The sequence below is a fragment of the Panthera uncia genome, chromosome F1 (genome assembly GCF_023721935.1).
Source record: "Panthera uncia isolate 11264 chromosome F1, Puncia_PCG_1.0, whole genome shotgun sequence".
In the NCBI taxonomy this organism is placed as follows: domain Eukaryota; kingdom Metazoa; phylum Chordata; class Mammalia; order Carnivora; family Felidae; genus Panthera; species Panthera uncia.
The window spans coordinates 57,423,910-57,443,708 of NC_064813.1; the positions used below are offsets into that span (position 1 = coordinate 57,423,910).

General features: G+C 45.3%; 2 long non-coding RNA genes across 3 annotated transcripts in view; one reads left to right on the top strand and one right to left on the bottom strand.

Moving 5' to 3' along the window:
• LOC125925548 (uncharacterized) overlaps positions 1-19,799 on the bottom strand; it is a 248,362-nt gene that overhangs the window by 22,512 nt on the left and 206,051 nt on the right. The gene's annotated exons all lie outside the window — the stretch shown is intronic.
• Positions 1,256-7,144, top strand: LOC125925549 (uncharacterized). Its single transcript, XR_007458866.1, has 3 exons — positions 1,256-1,382; positions 4,655-4,682; positions 6,323-7,144. It is a non-coding gene; the product is annotated as an uncharacterized LOC125925549 (long non-coding RNA).

Genomic DNA, 19,799 nt, shown 5'->3' on the forward strand with positions numbered 1-19,799 from the left:
TTACTGAACCCACACTTGGCACCCACATGGGATTCCCCAGGCTGAGTATCCTAACAGAAAGTACAAGGAGAGTGACTCAGTGAATGGGTCCTGAGGAGTCCAACTCTCCAACTACATACTGCCACTGCCTTCCAGAGAGAGCTTTCCAAGCATTTCCTTTTTCTCTCAAAATTAGATTCCTTTCTGATGCTCTTATAAAGCCAATGACTCCAGGAAAGCTGGAGACAGAGAGAGAGAGAGAGAGAGAGAGAGAGAGAGAGAGAGAGAGAGAAAGGAAGGAAGGAAGGAAGGAAGGAAGGAAGGAAGGAAGGAAAGAAGGAAAAAGGAAGCAGGAAACGACAAGAAAAGAGGAGCTATCCAAATCAATAATGTTTTTCCCCTCTGAGAATCTAAATGCTTCCCCCAAATACGGCAAGGAAACCGTAGGCAATGAAAAAATAGATTCTATGTCTTGGTCTAAGAAATGTCATTCTGGAATCCACTGCCTTGGCGAGATAAGCTCTACATTGGCAAAGGACCGGAGCGTGCCAGGAAATTGAGGACGGGAGGGTATTTTCCCAAGCTGTATTAACACTTCTTCTCATGCTTTGCAGAGATTAGAACTTTTATCACAGGCTCACACGCCTAAAAAAAAATGTATTAAGCTGTAGTTTTTTAGGGCAGAATGGACCCAAATTGTTCCCTTTCTCGGGATGCTGTGAGATGATGCGGATGAACACTGACAGGGAAGCCAAACCCCACTAAACCAAAGCTCTCTCGAGTTACAATGGGGGCACCTTCTCACGATGGGCAAAACTCTGGATGAGGCTGGATTTACAGATATATCCATTTTAAGGAATGGGATCGAGGGGTCCCATTTGCCCTCTGCTGACCTGTCCCTGGGCAGAAGAGAAGCAACAGGCACCGAGACAACGCCAACTGAAAAAGGTGGTCCAGGAAGTCAGGTGAAAAGTGTGCTGCTCCAGGAGGTAAGAACTGGACCAAGAATCCCAGCAGGCAGGACACAGGGGCGAGCAGGGGTCAGAGAGGGTACCTGTCAAAAGGTACTAAAGGCCAAGGCCAAGATGCTGTGAAACAAGAGCATGGTGAGTTTGACGCAATCCCTCTAACTACAGCCTGGACTCACAGCCATTTTCTTCCCCAGCCCCCGAACCCCCACCCCCACCCCCGGACCCCCTCCCCCTTCCCCCCACCTGATAGAGAGCATCCATGCTCTGGTGCAAGCAGATGATCAGCCTGAATCTTTGGGCTCTGCGTGATGACACAGCAAGGCTCTCCAGAGCAGGGACGACGTCTTAGTGTATTCTATTTCCCTAGGTCCTGGCCTGCTGGAAAGGAGGGATCCAACTGCCATGTCCAGTGCTCCCAGAATACCCATGCAGGTGAGTGGACAGGTTAAGGAAGCTAGACCACGGGGTTGCCCGCTGGCCCAAGCCATGGCAGCGATGGCAGAGACCTACGACTGCCACTTAGCCCATCTGCTGCCTGATCGAACTCCTATAAATCAGAGACCCTGTTTAGTGCTGGAACAAATGAAGCAGACTTTAACTATCTGTGAAGAACAATTAGGCATCCCAGAATAGCCCCACGTTTCCAGATCTGATGCGAAAGAGGGGCTACCATCTGTACCTAGGACTAGTGGTTTTCCAAGCAAGAGATTAAAAACAAAAATCACAGTCAGGGTTGGCTCAATCCATGGAAGGATCTCTTATTAAGTGTGGGTCACTATGCCAGGTATGGGGGAGTTAACAAATGAAAGGAGAGGACTCAGGGTTTGTACAGGCTCAGAGTTAGTCCAGAGCAGGGAGAGATCACAACAGGCTGGGGGAGTCAAGAGAGTCCCTGGAGAGGGGCGCCTGGGTGGCTCAGTTGGTTGAGTGTCCAACTTCAACTCAGGTCATGATCTCGTGGTTCAAGCCCTGCGTCAGGCTCTGTGCTGACAGCTCAGAGCCTGGAGCCTGCTTCAGATTCTGTGTCTCCCTCTCTCTCTGCCCCTCCCTCTCCAAATAAACAAATACATGAATACATAAATAAATACATAAATAAATACAAATAAACATTAAAAGAGAGAGAGAGAGAGAGAGACCCTGGGGAAAATGAGATCTGGGATGAGCTTTTCAGGATGAGCAGAATTCTGGTCAGTAGACAGGAGGGAAGGGACAATGTCGATGCGGGAAGCCACGAGAGCCAAGGCACACACTGGGGAGCTACAGACAGAAGTTTGGAAGTTGAAGGAATGTCTGGAGCCCGCACATGGCAGCCTTGAAGGTCAGTCTGAGGAATTAGGACCGAGAGCTATGTGCCAGCTAAGACTGAACCAGAAGCACACAAGTCCAAACACTGTCACCACCTGCATTTCTGTAAACATTTCTGTCCCTACATCGATAATGTGACAATTTCCAGGTTTCAGAGAAATACTAGAGTCCTTGGTTCTCCGAGCCTAGAAGCTGCATCTCACATGGTAAAATTCAACCCGGTCCCTTTCTGGAGGGTTCTGAGAGGCATCAGCCACTAGATAAAGCTTCCAGGGAAAACGGTATATTCTTAGAAATAAGTGTGTCTCTGGATAAAATGGAACATAAAAGAAAATGCTACGAAAGGAGAAGAAAGAATCCTGTATCTAGAAGAAGGAAAATAACATTATAAATTTAAATTGCACATAAGAAGATATCTACTGTTCAAAGGCAAAAGGAAGAAAGTATGACCACAGTTGTGTAAAAATTGAAACAGGCCAGGGCTGAAGGGTCCACAGTTGTCAAGAGATAACCTTAGAGGGTGAAAAAAAAATGTATTAGCTTCCTCTGACGTCCATAATGAATTATCACCGACCTTGTAGCTTAAAACAACAGAAGTTTATTCCTTCAGAGTTCTAGAAGCCGGAAGTCCAAAATCAAGGTATCGGCAGGGTCTGTCCCCCTCTGAAGGCTATGGAGGTGGGGGGGGGATTCTTCCTTGTCATTCCCAGATCAGGGTGACCCCAGGTGCTCCTTGGCCTGTGGCTACAGGACGCCAGTCTCTATCACCATCTTCACATAGGCTTCTCCCTTGGGTCTATGTCTCCCCTTCTGTATCTTTTAAGAACATTGGTCATTGGACTTAAGACCCATCTAGATAACCCAGAATGATCTCATCTCAAGTTCCTTAACTGAATTACCTCGGCAATGACACTTTTTCCAAGTAAGGTCATATTCACAAGTTCTCAGTTCTAGGGGTTAGGATATAGACATATGGGGGGGGGGGAGGGCATCATTCAACCCACTACAGAAAATATAATTCATTGCCTCTCTTTTATTTTCTTGGTTTAAGTTAGATTGTACTTGGCTTTGTTTCCATCAACAGAGGAGAAAGATTAATGGGAAATATAATATTTTATTGCTGGCAGGCTCCTGATAGCCAGGGCACCTGCTGAAGCCTCTGAACAATATGTTGAAACATGGTTACCCTTCCAGCTCATAGAAATTTCTGGGGCGCCTGGGTGGCTCAGTTGGTTAAGCCTCTGACTCCAGCTCAGGTCATGATCTCACAGTTCTTGGGTTCGAGCCCTGCGTCAGGCTCTGTGCTGACAGCTCGGAGCCTGGAGCCTGCTTCAGATTCTGTGTCTCGCTCTCTCTCTCTCTCTGCCCCTCCCCTGCTCATGCTCTCCCTCTCTCTCTCTCTCTCTCCCTCTCTCTCAAACTTAAATTTAAGAAAAGAATTTAAAAAAGAAAGAAATTTGTGATACTTTGTTGCACTCCTGATGCCCAGCAGCATCTCAGGAACTGACTGTTAAACTGTAGGCTTAGCTCAAAGGTTTACAACCGGGATTTCTAGTCTGCTTCTGGCTCCCCTTTACAATATTCTCCCCACCATTCTTTTTGATCCCTCCACCTCTTCCCCCATCCCACCCACTAGAGCCAGTATCAGAAAGGGCAGAAAGGGGGCATGATTGTATTTCCCGCCAGGGTTTCTAGTTCCTGCTAACATCCTCAAAAGGCAATCTTTAAACTTTCATCAGCCGCAGTGGCCCCCAGATACCAGTTTACAGAGGAGCTCTGGTGTGGCTTCCTAAGAGTCACCAGAGAAGCTTGTTAAAAATTCAGATTCTCAAGTCTACTGGAGATTATTACTAAACTGTGGGGTGAGGCCTATGACTACATTTTTAACAACCTCCCCAGGTAGTTTGGATGAGTGCGGCGAGGTTGATGTGTTCCCGCAGTATACAGATGTTACGAAAATCCTACAAAACAAATTGGGGGGTCTCGTGGGCCTCCAGACCTCACTCTCCCCCTTGCCTGTCTTGTTCCAGCCACAGTGCCTCTTAGTGTCTCCATGAACTTCCTCCAGTTCCTTCCTCCTCGCTGTTTCCTCTGTCCAGGACAATCTTACCTGGTTATCTGCATTTATTAACCCCTCACCTATTTCAGACCTCTGCTCCAATGTCACCTCATAAGGGACCCTTCTCTAACTACTCTATATGGCAAGATGCACACACACAAATGTGCACTTGTGACTCCCTAGCCAATTACCCTGCTTTGCTTCCCAGAGCAATAATTAGTACCTGTTGGTTTGTATGTGTATTTATTTATATTTGTCAGTCTCACAAGAAACATAAGTTCTCTGGGAGCAGGGATATTGTTTGCTTATTAGCTTGTTTTTCATTTCTATTTTCATGCAGTTCTGGTGTCTACAACAGCACCTACAGGGTATGTATTCAAGAAAAATTTGAGGGATTAATGAATAGAAGAAAGGCTCTCCGTCTACCACAAAGAGTTGGTAAAAAGCCCAACTTCTTAAAATATCTTCAGAAATTTAAATAAGATAAAATACTTTAGAAGGCTTCTAGCTTAAGAAATGGGAGGGAGAGAAGAAAGCAAGCTAGTCCTCTGTTTTCTTAACCTTAAGGAGTGGGGTCCTCCAATTCTGGCTGAGTTGTTAAACCTTCATCAGTAGAGTGAAATTGAAGGAACTCAGCTCTGAGATTCTGGAAGTTCTCAGCATATCCTGGGGGCTTTTGCTGTTCATGGAAGAAGGGCCAGGAATGAGAACCGGAGAACTGGACAAGGCCAACATGTCCATTCTCCCAAACTGACCTCTCTGCCTTCCAGAAGCATCCAGAACCTGTGGGGAAGGAGGCAGTGATATTCAGTCTCGGGATCTGGGGGCCAGTGCCAAGCCTAGAGGAAAGATTGATCTAGCTTTCAAAATGTGGAGCTAAGACAGTCACAAAAGCAACATTCAGGGATGATGGGATGGGGGAATCAAAATGATGCACAGACCAAGTAAAGTGTAATTCAGAGGGGCCAGACAGAGAAGCAAGACCTGACTCTGGGCTGTATGAATAAAGGAATGTCAAGAGAGACCAAGCAGGCTCAAGAGTGTGGAGATGAGTAGGAACCAAAAAGGTTCCCCAGGGGCCCTGGCAGGGACCTCTCACAGGTAGGAGGGAGGTTGTTAGAGCACCAAGCAACATTATCTATTGCCAAAATGGAGCCCTGACATGTTGGTAGAGAATAAGGAGCCTTCTATAATAATCTCACCTAGAAAAAAGATTTTTGGAAGCAAAGTGTGACTAAAAATGGAGGAAAAGTTTGCAAAGAAATTTAATTCTAACAATTCTAAAATGGTACATGTATGGGGCGCCTGGGTGGCTCAGTCGGTTAAGCATCCGACTCCAGCTCAGGTCATGATCTCGCGGTCCGTGAGTTCAAACCCCACATCAGGCTCTGTGCTGATGGCTCAGAGCCTGGAGCCTGTTTCAGATTCTGTGTCTCCCTCTCTCTCTGACCCTCCCCCGTTCATGCTCTGTCTCTCCCTGTCTCAAAAATAAATAAACGTTAAAAAAAATTTTTTTAAATGGTACATATAAATCCATATACATTGGTACTCACATTAATTGTAAAGGGACTAAATTCTCAAGAGAAATACTGTTGGACTATATTAAAAAAAAATCAGTTACATGCTATTTATAAGAGACCCACCAAAAAACTGAGTAAAATTAGAAAGGAAAGGATAGAAGAAGATATTTTAGGATTATTGCAAGCCTAAAGAAAGCTGGGGAACTATTGTCCTTAAGACATAAAACATCATCAGTGACAAAGTAGGTTACTTCAAAATGAAAAAAATGTTCTATTCATAAAAAAGATAATCCTCTTTCTCCTCCCCAAAGCAGACCAGCTGGAACAAGATTTCGAGGCTAATGGTTATTGAATTTCCCCTAAATTAACTGAATCACTTATTTGCATTTATGTTGACAGAGACTAGAGTATTTTTCTTAAGAAATTGACTGCTTTTGCCAAAAATTTATATATACTCTTACTGTAAACAGAAAATGCTCTTATTGTAGATAAAACAATCTGGACCTCTTTCCACCACTAACCTTCTATCTTTAAGAAGCTAAAAACTCGACAATAACAACAACAAAGAAGCTGAAAACTGCTTTCAGACTACACATATTTCCTACTCTAGCTACTGAGTAATTATAAGACAACAGAATCAGCATTTCAAGGCATTACTGTCTCCAGCCCGACAAAAAAGGACGCATTATGTAGACATAAAATATTATTAACACTTCTGTGGATTTTGACAAGCCTATGTGAGAAAAACCAGAGTTTTGAATTTGACTGTTCACCAAGACCCAAGAGAACGATTAGATCCAGAGAAATCAATACAGTACGATTTTCTTTTGTGTAGTTTCTTTCATACACACTGCATGAGAGAGGTTTTTACCAAATTAAAATTTCCAAAATAGATGACAGTGTGTAATACAAATTACAAAAACCGCTGGTGTAATGGAAAGACATTTCATGATAACTAAATTAAACCACTCAATCATGAGGTTGATCATAAAGACAGAGAGGCAAGGCAACGAGGCAGATGGTCAAAAGATAGTTCGATGAGATCTGAAACGAGAGGTGCTTCGTCACAGCTCCAGCCAGAGAAGACTTCAGAGGGGCAGGCTCATTTACCGGTGTGCAAGAAGCGTCTAGAGCAACTCTGGCACTTTTCTACGTCCGGCAGAATTTCCAAAGCAGCCGGGATCTGTGGAGTAGCTTGATTTTCAACAGTGGGATTCCTGAGACACAGAACTGAACATGATTTCATTTTTATAGTTTGGGGAGACTCTTTGTTGAACAATTCACAAATCAAAAAAATAAACATAAATAAAATTCAGGCCAACCACAGCATCTGTATTTTATTCAGAAGCTATGGTTATGTTCAATCAGAGTAAACGGTACCAGTGGTGTATCTGTAAACTTAGATCTTTGGATCACTTTCCATACTCCTGTAGAAATGGAACCACTGCATTGTTACAGATTCGCTGGATGTGAAAGTCACACAATTCTCCTATGTTTACCCTGACCTTCAACTATATTATCCAAGGCAACTAAGAGCCAATCCTTTTTTGTTGTTGTTGTTAGTTTTATTTATTTTGAGAGAGATAAAGAGAGACAGAGAGAGAGAGAGAGACAGAGAGAGAACAAACAGGGGGAGGGGCATGGAGAGAGGGAGAGAGAGAATCCCAGACAGACTCCACACTGTCAGCACAGAGCTCAATGTGGGGCTCAATCTCACAACCGTGAGATCATCACCTGAGCTGAAACCAAGAGTCGGATGCTAAACCGACAGAGTCACCCAGGCGCCCCTTTGTAAGTATGCTTTCCCTGCCAGCAAATATTACCTTGAAAATGTTAGCAACGTATTAGAATTTTTAAACTTTCACTGATGGGAGAGTCTTCCTTGGGTCTAACAAATTTTTAGATTCTCTCTATATAATTGTCGAAAGCAATGGGTTTCCCTGGGTTTACTAAACTCTAGCCATACGTCAGTCCTTGGACAACTTCCCTGAGTCTCAGTTTCCTCAGCTATAGGGAAACAAAGGCAGTGGACGGGGGAGTAACAATAGTCCCCCAACTGAGAACTGAAAGAAGTCATCCACGTAAAATACCCACTGCAGTTCCTACGACACAAAGTTCTTTGTGCATGTCACTATCCATGCTAGCCACGGCCATCAGCAGCACCTCAGCCCTGCACCAAGCTGAGACCACTCCTCTGCATCAAGCCCCCACCGTCCCGTCTTACACAGGTGCACTTGGTGTCTTCTTCTGCAGACTGAACCATAACACCTTCTCTCAAATGTTCTCAAGTAGCTTAGCTCCTCCCCTTCTTGAGTGGCGTCCGTTCGTTGTGCATTTTTTTAGAGTTAAAATTGCCATCCTATCTTCTTTTCGTCCAGGCAATGTCAAGCCTGCACTTTCCCTTACATTTTATTTCAGGGCCATCCTTGATCCATAATTCTAGTCGAATCATAAATAAAACATCTTGTATGGGTTATACCTGATGTTAGATGATGTTAGATTATCTCCTGAAAATCTGTGTATAAATTACTCGCTTTTCAAATGGCAGCCATATTTTAAATATACCAGGACAGGTGGTATTTAATGTCCCCTATGGTAAATTACTTTGCAAAGCAAAGCGTTCATCTTCGATAGGATCATTCACTCCCTAATCTGTTTTATAAGACTGAATTTTTTATTTATCATACTTGCTTAAAGCATGACCTCTTTGTAGATTTTATCACTTAATCGTATGTTACACCCAGATTGTAAAGCATATTTACTTTTAAATCTCTGCCTTAATGCCTTCTCTCTCCCTTGAGCTATGTTAGATGCCTCCATCTCTGACGAGTAGAGGTACTAGATAGACAACTGAGACCATTGCCATTTCAGATACAAAACCTACAATAGAAATCAGTTGAACAGGTGATTCAAAAGGTTTAGGCTATGTCTCTGTTGCTAAAAGCCAAGCTTTCAAAGAATTCTAATTCAGTCTTCAAAACACATTCCTTGGAGGACAGCCAGCACTATAATTGTGTTTAAGAGTATGCTGATTGTGTCATTTCCATCTGTTTTGCATTAATTTGAATAATGCGTACAAGTGGCCCTAACCTCACATATGTAACAATTAGGGCAATTAATTAGTATAGATGTATTCCGACTCTGTATCCCGGGCAAGACACACATGAAATGTATAACAGGGTATGAAATCTACCAAATAAATTACCTCCCGGATAAGATTCCACAAGGACATACTGTGCGACATTGTCTTTTATTCCTGGACACTGAAGTGCCCCATTAAATGATCTCACACTTCAGACAAGACTACTCTGGCCAGAGGGTTGAGACGTTGAGAGCATGCCCAATGCAGCGGCATCAGACTGGTGGTGCATGTGATTGGGGTAAAGGGGGAGAAGACTGCTGGTTCACATAGTGGTAAGCGGGTGCTTCAGTGGGGGTGTAGAATCTGCCACTTCCACAAGCCCAAGACTATACAACCTCAGGCCAGCCTGATAAAGGGATCTAACATGCACTGAGTTCTAACTCTGCCCAAAGCATTTTGTGAAGCGCCAGGCATGCGTTATCGTCTCTGCTGATGCTCACAACGCTACCTCAGGAACAGGTGCTATCATCTCCGCCACTCAGAGGGGGAAACTGAGGCTCAGAAAGGTTGGTTCGCCCAATCCCATGCTCCTTCCCTACCAGCATAGTACCTGGCACGCTGCTGACACTCTGTGACTATTTGTGGGAATGAACTGTCTCAATGCCCAGGTGCCAGATAATCTACTCATTCTTTTGAATTTCAGGTTTAGCCTGTTTGTGAAAAGGTATCCACATTGACCTGAATGAGTGGTCAGCATTTTTCCAGGAGATAGGAAGCCCTTATAAGAGTGAGGAGTGTGCCTTGGAGATGCATCTCGCAAAAGGGCTGAAAACCAGCCTGGGCTCCAAGGCTGTGGTGCTGATCTGCCGTTTCTTGGTCATGTGGCCTTAGGCAAGTGACTTCTCCACACTTTTTTGCCTTATTTTCTTTACTTGTAAATGTGTTCAGCAATACTGCTTCCTTTACAGGTTTGTTTTGAAGTCAAATAGTCTCAGCAGGAAGCCATCAAAATCCTAGAGGAGAAGACAGACAAAAACCTCTTTGACCTGGGCCGCAGCAACTTCTGACTCAACATGTCTCTGGAGGCGAGGGAAACAAAAGCAAAAAGGAACTATTGAACTATTTTATCAAGATAAAAACTTCTTCATGGCAAAGGAAATAATCAGCAAAACTAAAAGGCAACCGAAGGAACGGGAGAAGATATTTGCAAATGACATATTAGGTAAAGGGTTAGTATCCAAAATCTATAAAGAACTTATCAAACTCAACACCCAAAAAAACAAATAATCCAGTGAAGAAATGGGCAAAAGACATGAATAGACACTTTTCCAAAAAAGACATTCAGATGGCTAACAGACCCATGAAAAAATGCTCAACGTCACTCATCATCAGGGAAATACAAATGAAAACCACAATGAGATATCACCTCACACCTGTCAGAATGGCTAACATGAACAATTCAGGCAACAACAAATGTTGGCAAAAATGTGAAGAAAGAGGAACACCCTTTTGCACTGCTGGTGGGAATGCAAACTAGTACAGACCATCTGGAAAACAGTATGGAGGTTCCTCAAAAAACTAAAAATAGAACTACCCTGTGACCCAGCAATTGCACTACTAGGTATTTATCCAAAGAATACAGGTGTGCTAATTCAAAGGGACACATGCAACCCAATGTTTATAGCAGCACTTTCAACAAGAGCCAAAGTATGGAAAGAGCCCAAATGTCCATCAACAGATGAATGGATAAAGAAGATGTGGTGTATATGTACAATGGAGTATTGCTGGGCAATCAAAAAGAATGAAATCTTGCCTTTGCGACAATGTGAATGGAACTAGAGTGTATTATGCTAAGCAAAATTAGTCAGAGAAAGACAAATATCATATGACTTCACTCATATGTGGAATTTAAGATACAAAACAGATGAACATAAGGGAAGGGAAGTAAAACTAATATAAAAACAGGAGGGGGACCAAACATAAGAGACTTAAATATAGAGAACAAACTGAGGGTTGCTGGAGGGGTTGTGGGAGGGGGATGGGCTAAATGGGCAAGGCCATTAAGGAGGACACTTGTTGGGATGAGCACTGGGTGTTGCACGTAGGGGGATGAATCAATGGATTCTACTCCTGAAATCATTATTGAACTACATGCTAACTTGGATGTCAATCAAAAATAAATACATAAGCGAATAATTCACCAATTAATTAATAGTCTTCGAACAGTACCCAGTTCATAATACGTCTTCAAACAAATATTAAGTATAGTTTCTCCCAAAGAGAAGGTCAAGCTAAAGTTGACTTCCAAAAACATTCTCAATTTCGAATGAAAGTAAAATTTTGATCTTCCAGTGTCTCTTTAGCTGCCAATGGAAACGACTATAATTTACAATTTCACTAGGAAGATGGAAAAGCTGACTGTGAAATGCGGAGAGACGTCGGTGCTGGCGTGGCAGGTGCCCGCTCCCCTCCAACGTGCCCCCGCGCTGTCTCCACCGCGCTCTTACCCCGCTGAGCGGCACTGTAGGTATCTCCTGCATTCACATTCTTGCTGATGTTTCCAGTATCCATCAGGGAGCCCATTGGGACAGGCTTGCCAACAAGTGTCTTTGAACCTAGCTAGTATGCATGAGACCCTGGGCTAGGTGTGGAGATTAATACAATGAGTATGGGGACATAATTATACTTATTGAAGGTGTGTCAGGAGACCAGCAGCAAAATAGGATGACTCTCACCCTCTCCTTCCCCTCTCCTCTTTCAGAGCTTGACTGTCACATACACACGCATGCCCCACCAACACCACTGCCGCCGCCACCAGGAAGTCTTCCTGGCTTGATGCTAGCTGAAATTAGAAATACGTGTTCATTCATGTGGCTCTCAAATTCTGCAAATCAGAACAGGACGATGACAGGCCTTGAGAAGAACAGCTCGGGGTGTGTCTCCACCGTACCCCCCGACTGAAGCTGTGCCCCTAGGTTTCCTCATTCACCCACAAAGGCAGCTGAACCACTGACAGTGACTCCCTGTTCGACCAAACTTAAGTCAGGTGCCTCTGAGCTCCTCAGCTAGTCCTCATCCTTGGCAAAGTCCTTCTCTTTAACAAAGAGCCCAGCTAAGCACTGAGACTCCCCTCGCCCTGGGCGTCCAATCAAGCTCTTCTTCTTCCACGTTGGATGTCTACGCAACTCGCTCTCAACACCTACCCACGTCCCCCTTTGTGATTTTCCATCCACTCACCTACCCTACCAGCTCAGCCAGATCTCTACTTGTCCTGCTGTGTTCGGAGACAAGCTCACTCTCTGCCCCCAGGGCCAGAGTCTTGAACAGTGTCTTCCTTGGAGTCCAAACCATTTCTCAACATTGTCTTCACTGTGTGTTCCAGGCCCCACACATGGTCCTGAGCATAGACAAGGCACAGGGCTTGACTCCACCCTGTGTCTGGAGAACCCCTGGTTGGTCCACCATTTCTTGGTTGTGTGGCCTTAGGCCAGTGACCTATCCACACTCTTTTGTCTCATCTCCTGCAGGACGCAGCCTGCCCAGCCTTCACGCTGTGACTTGAGTGGTCAAAGCCAGAAGCCGTGCACTGGCACCCCGTGCTCTATCTTGGGCCGCTCCACGGAGTGAGGGCAGTCTGGAATCACCAGCCCAACACTCTGCTCCAAGTCCCAAGTGAAAATAAGACAATTCAATAGAAGAATCCAGGGTAAGATTTTTCTTACCCTTCATACTTTCACATTGTAACATCAAATGTGCCTGCTTTGACCCAAAAGTCCGAGGTTTGACGGCCGAACTTGCTTTAGGTAGCAGCTGTTAATATCCAAAGTAACTCAGCAGAGGTGCTTCATACACTAGGAAACAAGCGATCTTTATCACTTTTATAGTGAATTGCCACCCTATATCCTGTAACAGCCAACTCTCCTGTGTCTTAAAGCCATTTGATTTTTCATATGGAGAAAACCAAATATCCAAAAATACACTGCTTTCAGTGACTCTTTTCCCACGTCAAAAATTCGACCAGGGAAGAAGGGGGTGGAGCCTAGACGCAAGAGTCTGGTTGGCAAAAGATGTAGGATCTGTGGTGTAGCTGTCCCTCCCCAGGCCACCGCTGTCACTAACTCCGCATGATGAATCCCATTACCTTACGGGGTAAGAATTCAGCTTTACGGAATAGATGTCACATTGGTTCCCATCCATCCCTGCACAGGATGGAGCTTCTGTTATATCCACAGGCCCCAGGGACAGGAGTCAAAGGGAAGGTTCAGGGAAATGTGCATTAGCCCCCAGCCTGAGCCCAGAGGCTCAGGAACTCTGGGGCCTCTGGCTCCTTGGGCAAGGAGAGAGGGGTCCGATTCTTGCATTCATCTGGGTGTAACCTGCAGCCAGGACAGTGAGGGGGGCTGGCAGGAGATGGGACTCTCAAAGGAGTGCCAGACCAGGCCATTCTCCATCAGGTGTCAGACCCCCACATGGCCAGGCATCTGGCCCCCATGACCTTTGCCCTGTTACATCCCCCTTGGCTTCACCCACTCCCACCTCCCAAGAAACTTGAGTCAATGTCCCCTTTGGCTAGACATCAACTACCCTGCTGTGCCCAGGGGGACATCCCCCTGCCTTCTACTCTATTTCCTCTCGGGGGGCGGGTGGGGGGCGAATTTCGACCACAGCCTGTGTCACAGGAAAACATACTTCATCGACAGAGATTCTGCAGCTGAAAACCCCTACTGTGTACCGTGGTGAGCACCCCCTGGCAGGGTCATCTGGATGCTGAGTGGTCCACCGGGCTCTGTCAGCAGAGGCACTCGGACCCCACCTGCAACACCCCCCCTTTTCTGACACAAGTTCTGGGTCACCCCCACATCACTGCTCGGTCTGTGTGACATAGAGCATTTTATCCAGGAGCTTAGGATCCTCCTCTTGAATCAGAAATTCATTTTCTTATAGAGTTTTCCCCCTGACAGTGGTCTATAACCTCATCCCTTTAGAATGTTTGGGCTGTGGCCAGAGTTCAGAGTATCCCGGGGACTGAGCTCTGTGTCTTTGCCCAAAGGGAGGCACCTCCTTGTATACACATGTCCAGCCTGGTACTCTGGGAATGTCAGAAACTCTCAAAGCCGGTGGAAGTCTGTTTCTGCTTGCTGCTAACAATTCAGCCTTTTTGAGCCTCAGTTTCCGCATCTGTAAGGTGGGGATAATGTCACTTTACAGGGCTGCTTGGTAATCAAAAGCAAGATCACATGGGAAGGCAGCTAGCGTAGTCCAGACACACTATAGATATCCAGTAAATGTTACTTGACTCAGAACCCTGTTTCCTGGCCATCAGAGTGTGATTGGAGAGCCCCCAATGGAGCATGTCGTGGGGACACTGATGGGCTCTCTAGCGCCATCAGCTTACACACAGTAGGCTGTGAGCAGGTTCATAAATTTCCCTGGGACTTTATGTTTCAATCTTTCTGCATCATTCTTGTTTATTTTTAGCCAACGTCACGTTTAAGAGAAAAGCACTGGGTGAAAATTTTCATTAAATTTATTTCATTACGACCCAGATCAGGAGCATCCCAAGTAGGAAAGGATGGTTTCACTGGAGACTTTGTGACTTTAGGCTCCAACCTGAGTAGTAGCCTTTTTACATATTATCACAGGCACCTTCCATTTACACAGAAAGGCAAGCCCCAAAGGCAACAGAAGCTTTCCTCCATTACCCATGTGCCTCACATATGCACATAAGCACACATTTATTTTTATATCTGTGCTTACAATGTTATGACTTCAGTATGTGTGATTCTCTCATTCAAGATAAAAGTTGCGGGTTTGAAATGGTTTGAAAACCAAGGCACTTGCTTTCTGAGGGCCCTGTGGCCACACCGGTGGGCGGGGAGACCGTTGGGAGGCTCCACCCCAAGCTGACTCTGCTCCTGGGTCCCCTGGCAGACAGAACCCTGGGGCTCATGCTGGATTTGGGCCATGGGTGATCGATCAGTCCTCCAGGGGCGGGGCCGGGGGGGGGGGTTGCTGTACGCCGCACCCTGGGGACCGCATTTGCCTGTGCGCTTCACGGTTAAATTCAAACATCAGTGAGATGTGATGAGCATGACCTGGGCCACTGAGCCAGGAGGTTATCCAAGATCCCCAAGTGAGTTTGCCCACATAGCGGGAGGGGGAGGTCTGAGGGTGGACCCTTTGGGACCAGCTCCTGGGCTTCCTCCCTCCCTTTCCGGAGCCCTCTTGGAAAAGGCTTTTCATAACATGGGGCTTAAAATATGTATAGGGTTTGGATCGTTGCAAGGAGCAGGGAAAGCGTTCCATGCTGCGTTTCAAAAGCGCAGTTTGATAATTCAATGCCTGATAATTAATTTACATGTTCACCTTTACTGCCCAACAAAAACCGGGAAAGAGGACCCTAGAGGGGAGGGCAGAGTCTACCTCCTACAAGTCTTCTCTGCTCCCCAAAGCACCCAGCTCAGGGCTGGACACACAGCGAGTTCCTAATAAACATTATCAATTATTGCTCTGCACTTCACCGTGTGGGACACATGTACACACAGAAGATGGGAATTTTGCGATTTTCCATAAAGGGGGCTTAGTTGGGGGTGCCTGGGTAGCTCAGCCGGTTGGGCATCTGACTTCGGCTCAGGTCATGATCTCACCATAAGTGAGTTGGAGCCCTACATCGGGCTCGCTGTTGTCAGGGCAGAGCCTGCTTCAGATTCTCTGTCCCCCTCTCTTTCTCTGCCCCTCCCCTGCTTGTGCTCGCTCTCTTGCTCTCTCTCTCCTTATCTCTCAAAATAAGTAAACATTAAAAAATGGATAATGATTTTTTAAAAAAGAGTGCTTCGTTGTTATATCGAATAAGCAATGTGAACATACTGAAATATAAGGGAATCAAATTATGTCCCGATTGCCGCCTGTTCTCAAATGGAAAACCAGCAAAAAAAGAGGATGACTCATCTTAAATCCACAATCAAAGGCACAACGTTTCTCTATTTTCCAAGCTCCACTCAAGAGTTACAGTCCAGGATGGATGAGTGTATTCAGACGGTGTCAAAACAAAACTGAAGGACATCAGCCACCAAGACTGAGCCTGGTGAACTGTATCTGGAAGAATTTGCTGTTTGGGGTGGTGTGGGGGTGCGGGGGGGGCGGGTATCCCATGTTATTAAGGTGGGGGTCGTTTTGCACGGAAATCGGATCACCTAATGTCTTCAGCTTTCAGGTCTTGTCTGGTATGCATTGTCCCTAACACATGGTGCCCCTTCCTCCTTACAATAGTGAGTTTCGAAAATGCTCCACAAATTAATAATAATATCTGCCCACCGTTGAGTACTTGATTCTGTGCCTATCATGATTCTAACATTTTAAGTGCATTTCCTCGTGTAAGCTTTCCGGCAGCCCTCGGAGGCAGATGTCATTAGACCCAGTCTGTAGATTCAGAAACCCAGACATCGCACACACAAGCAGTTGGCCCAGTTTTGCCCTTTCGGGGCCCACCTCACCGAGCTCATTCTGCTCTCGGCCCATGTGGACACAGCCGGAGTGCCTGCAAGCCAGTGAAAAAGAGAGAAAAGCCTTCACTGCATCCCCCTGACTTCACTCTTCGTTTTCATGAGAATTCAAACAGAAAGTAGGGAGTTTGAGAATTAAGCCTGGCTTAATCCCTCCGCAGGGAGCCGTTAGGTTAACCAGACAGCTTTGAACTTTTCCCGTGTTCGCTGCAGGTTCAGGCTGGACTCTTGCCATTTAGTGCCAAAGTTCTCAAAGTGTGGTCCTGGGGCCGGCAGCAACAGCATCACCTGGGAACTTATTAAAAATGCACATTCCTGGGCCACCCAGGGGCTCAGTCGGTTGGGCGTCAGAATCTTGATCTCAGCTCAGGACATGATCTCACTGTTTGCGGGTTCAAGCCCCATGTTGTGCTCTTCGCTGACAGCACAGAGCCTGCTTGGGAGTCTCTCTCTCCCCCTCTCTCTCTCTCTCTGCCCCTCCCCCATTCGAGCGCACGTGCTCTCTCTCTCTCTCTCTCTCTCTCTTAAAATAGATAAATAAACTTAAAAAAAATTTCACATTCCTGGGGCCTCCTCAGACCTACTGAATCAGGAGGTAGAGCCCAGCAACCTGGGTTTTTAAAACGCTCCAGGGGATTCTGACCCACACCAAATTTGCAGAACCTCTGGGTAGCATAATAACACCTTGACCCAGAAAGGAATTAGCAATGAAGAAAGTGAAAATACTTGTCAATTTCGTATTTGGAACCACAATTTCCTAATATAAAACTGGACAGAGAATTTGGAGGGTTTCTAACTCAAACCACTAGTTTTATACTTGGGAAAACTGAAGCCCAGAGAGGGAGAGCATGCTATTCCTCGTCACACAGCAAGGTCATGCCAGAGCCTCACGCCCAAACCCAGACCCCCTGCCCCCCGATTCTGAGTCATCTTCCACAATTGAGCTTCCCTTCCAATTTCTAACTACACCGTCCTCAACTGTTCCTTCTCCCAAGTCTGTGTTTAGAGGTTGTCTAATAGTCTATTCATGGAAAATAGAACTTTCTTCTTATTCTGAACATAAATTAAAGTACACTTTCTTTATATTTCTATTCTGCATCAATATTTATATACTCACCATCTTTAAAGCAATTTATCAAACATTTTATTTAAATTGGTATAATAATTTTACTCCCTCTTTTATCTCATGGCTGGGCTAGAATTGAAGGTGTTACATTTTTAGGTTCTTATTATGCATGTGCATAACATTTTCTGAAAAACTCAGAACTGTGTTTCTTCATCCCTCTGACAGATAATCATCTCCAATTGCTCTAATCATGATGTGCTCGGCAACGCTGTTGGACTCTCTTTGCTGAGCTGTGGGAAGCCATTTTTCTAAAACTCTGCATCCTTATAATCAAATCTACTTTTTCCCACTCCCATATAGCAAACCAGATGGCCAAATGAAAATCCAGTCCAAGTCATTGGTTTGCGAAAACAACTAGGTAATTGCCATTCAAGGGAATGGGCAGTTGTCAGAATTTTAATATTTCCACCCAAATATTTGGAATCTCATTGGTGAGCCATTTGCTGAGTTGTTTGTGCTTAGTACCCTTATTTCTCACTTTTCTTGCTAAGTGTTTGAGAAACCAGCCCGTTTAGAGGTCATCTTGACCACAGCCAATGCCCCGGAACACAGAGAGCTGGGCGCCCTCCCACTCAGGCAGGAGACATGGTCATGACTCTTTAGCAAGGACCCTCGAGCTTCATCTCACAGAGGCCACCAGCTTTTCTTTTCAACCTATTTTAAACTGTCTTTATTTCAAAAAAAAAAAAAAGCAATTAAGTACTTGTTACCCAACTTTTTAGGAGGGAATCATGGATAACCACAGAGAATTAAAATAACGTGTTATGAATTCATGCCATAAGAGCTTGGGATCCAAAACCAGTGGTAACAATATGGACATTAGACCATGCACTGGAACAAGTAATGAAGGAGGAGGTAGGAAAGAAGGCTAACTTCTTCTGCTTGTGGACATTTGGACTTTCAGAGCCCTTGATGGACAGTGGAAGACATGAAGGAGGGAAGGAGAGATGGAAGTAGGATTTGGGAGCTGGAGGGGAAGGACAAGAGGTCCACGCAGGAGCTGAGGTGCCATCAGCCAGACAGCCTCTGGTCCTGTGCCACTGGGCGTCCAGAGATGAGACCAGTGTGAGGACACAGGGGGAGAGGAAAAGGATGTGGCCCAGAAAGCTGTTGTACTAAAGCAAGGTTGGTCACTCCTGTTCGTGAGCCTGAGGTTTCCTGACACTGAATTCACATGCCGTCCTTAGGACAAGTAAGAAGAGAAGCAATTCCTAGAACCAGCTCCACTAACACAATGATTAAGAACAATCTGTGAGTTGGGGCTCCTGGGTGGCTCAGTCGGTTAAGCGTAGCATCTGACTCCTGATTTCAGCTCAGGTCATGATCTCACGGTTCGTGAGATCAAGCCCCACGTCAGCCTCTGAGCTAACAGCATAGAGCCTGCTGGGGATTCTCTCTCTCTCTCTCTCTCTCTCTCTCTCTCTCTCTCTCTCTCTCTCTGAAAATAAATAAATAAACTTAAAAAAAAAAAATAAAGAGCAATCTGTGAGTTAAAACCCCTAGAATCTTTATGCCAGTTTAAAGCCAGTGAGCTTAAAACCTAGTCTTATGAAGAATACCCAGGGAACTTTTAAAAATACAAAATACTGAGTCCAACACAGACATTCCTGGTCAGGGTTGATTACAAGACCACGTGTTTTAGAAGAAGAGGATGTTTATGGGGCACCCAGGTGGCTCAGTCGGTTGAGCATCCGACTTCGGCTCAGGTCATGATCTCACAGTTTGTGAGTTCGAGCCCCACGTCGGGCTCTGTGCTGACAGCTCGGACCCTGGAGCCTCCTTCGGATCCTGTGTCTCCCTCTCTCTCTGCTCCTCCCCTGCTCACACTCTGTCTCTCTCTCAAAAATAAATAAAGATTAAAAAAAAATTTTTTTTAAAGAAGAGGATGTTGATGCACATTTAGTGGTCTGTGCCATGCAACTTAAAAAATATATTACAATTTTGAAATTATTGAGGCGCTTTGTCAAAAATGGTGGCAAATTCTGACTCTCCCTCTTCATTAGGTCGGCCACCCTTCTGCCTCCAGGCTTCTCAAAGGCTTTCCATCTACTGGTTAATACAGGAGGAGAAAAGTATGTGTGGAGAAACCCCACACCTCCCCCGACATTGCTACTGAAAAAAAAAGAAAAGAAAAAATACAGCACCAGAAGAGAAACAAAAATGTCTTCATTTCAATGAAGGAAGGATCAAGGATCAGAGCAAATTATTAATAATCGACATGAAAGTCAAGACTTCACCCCCACCAAGGGATTCTA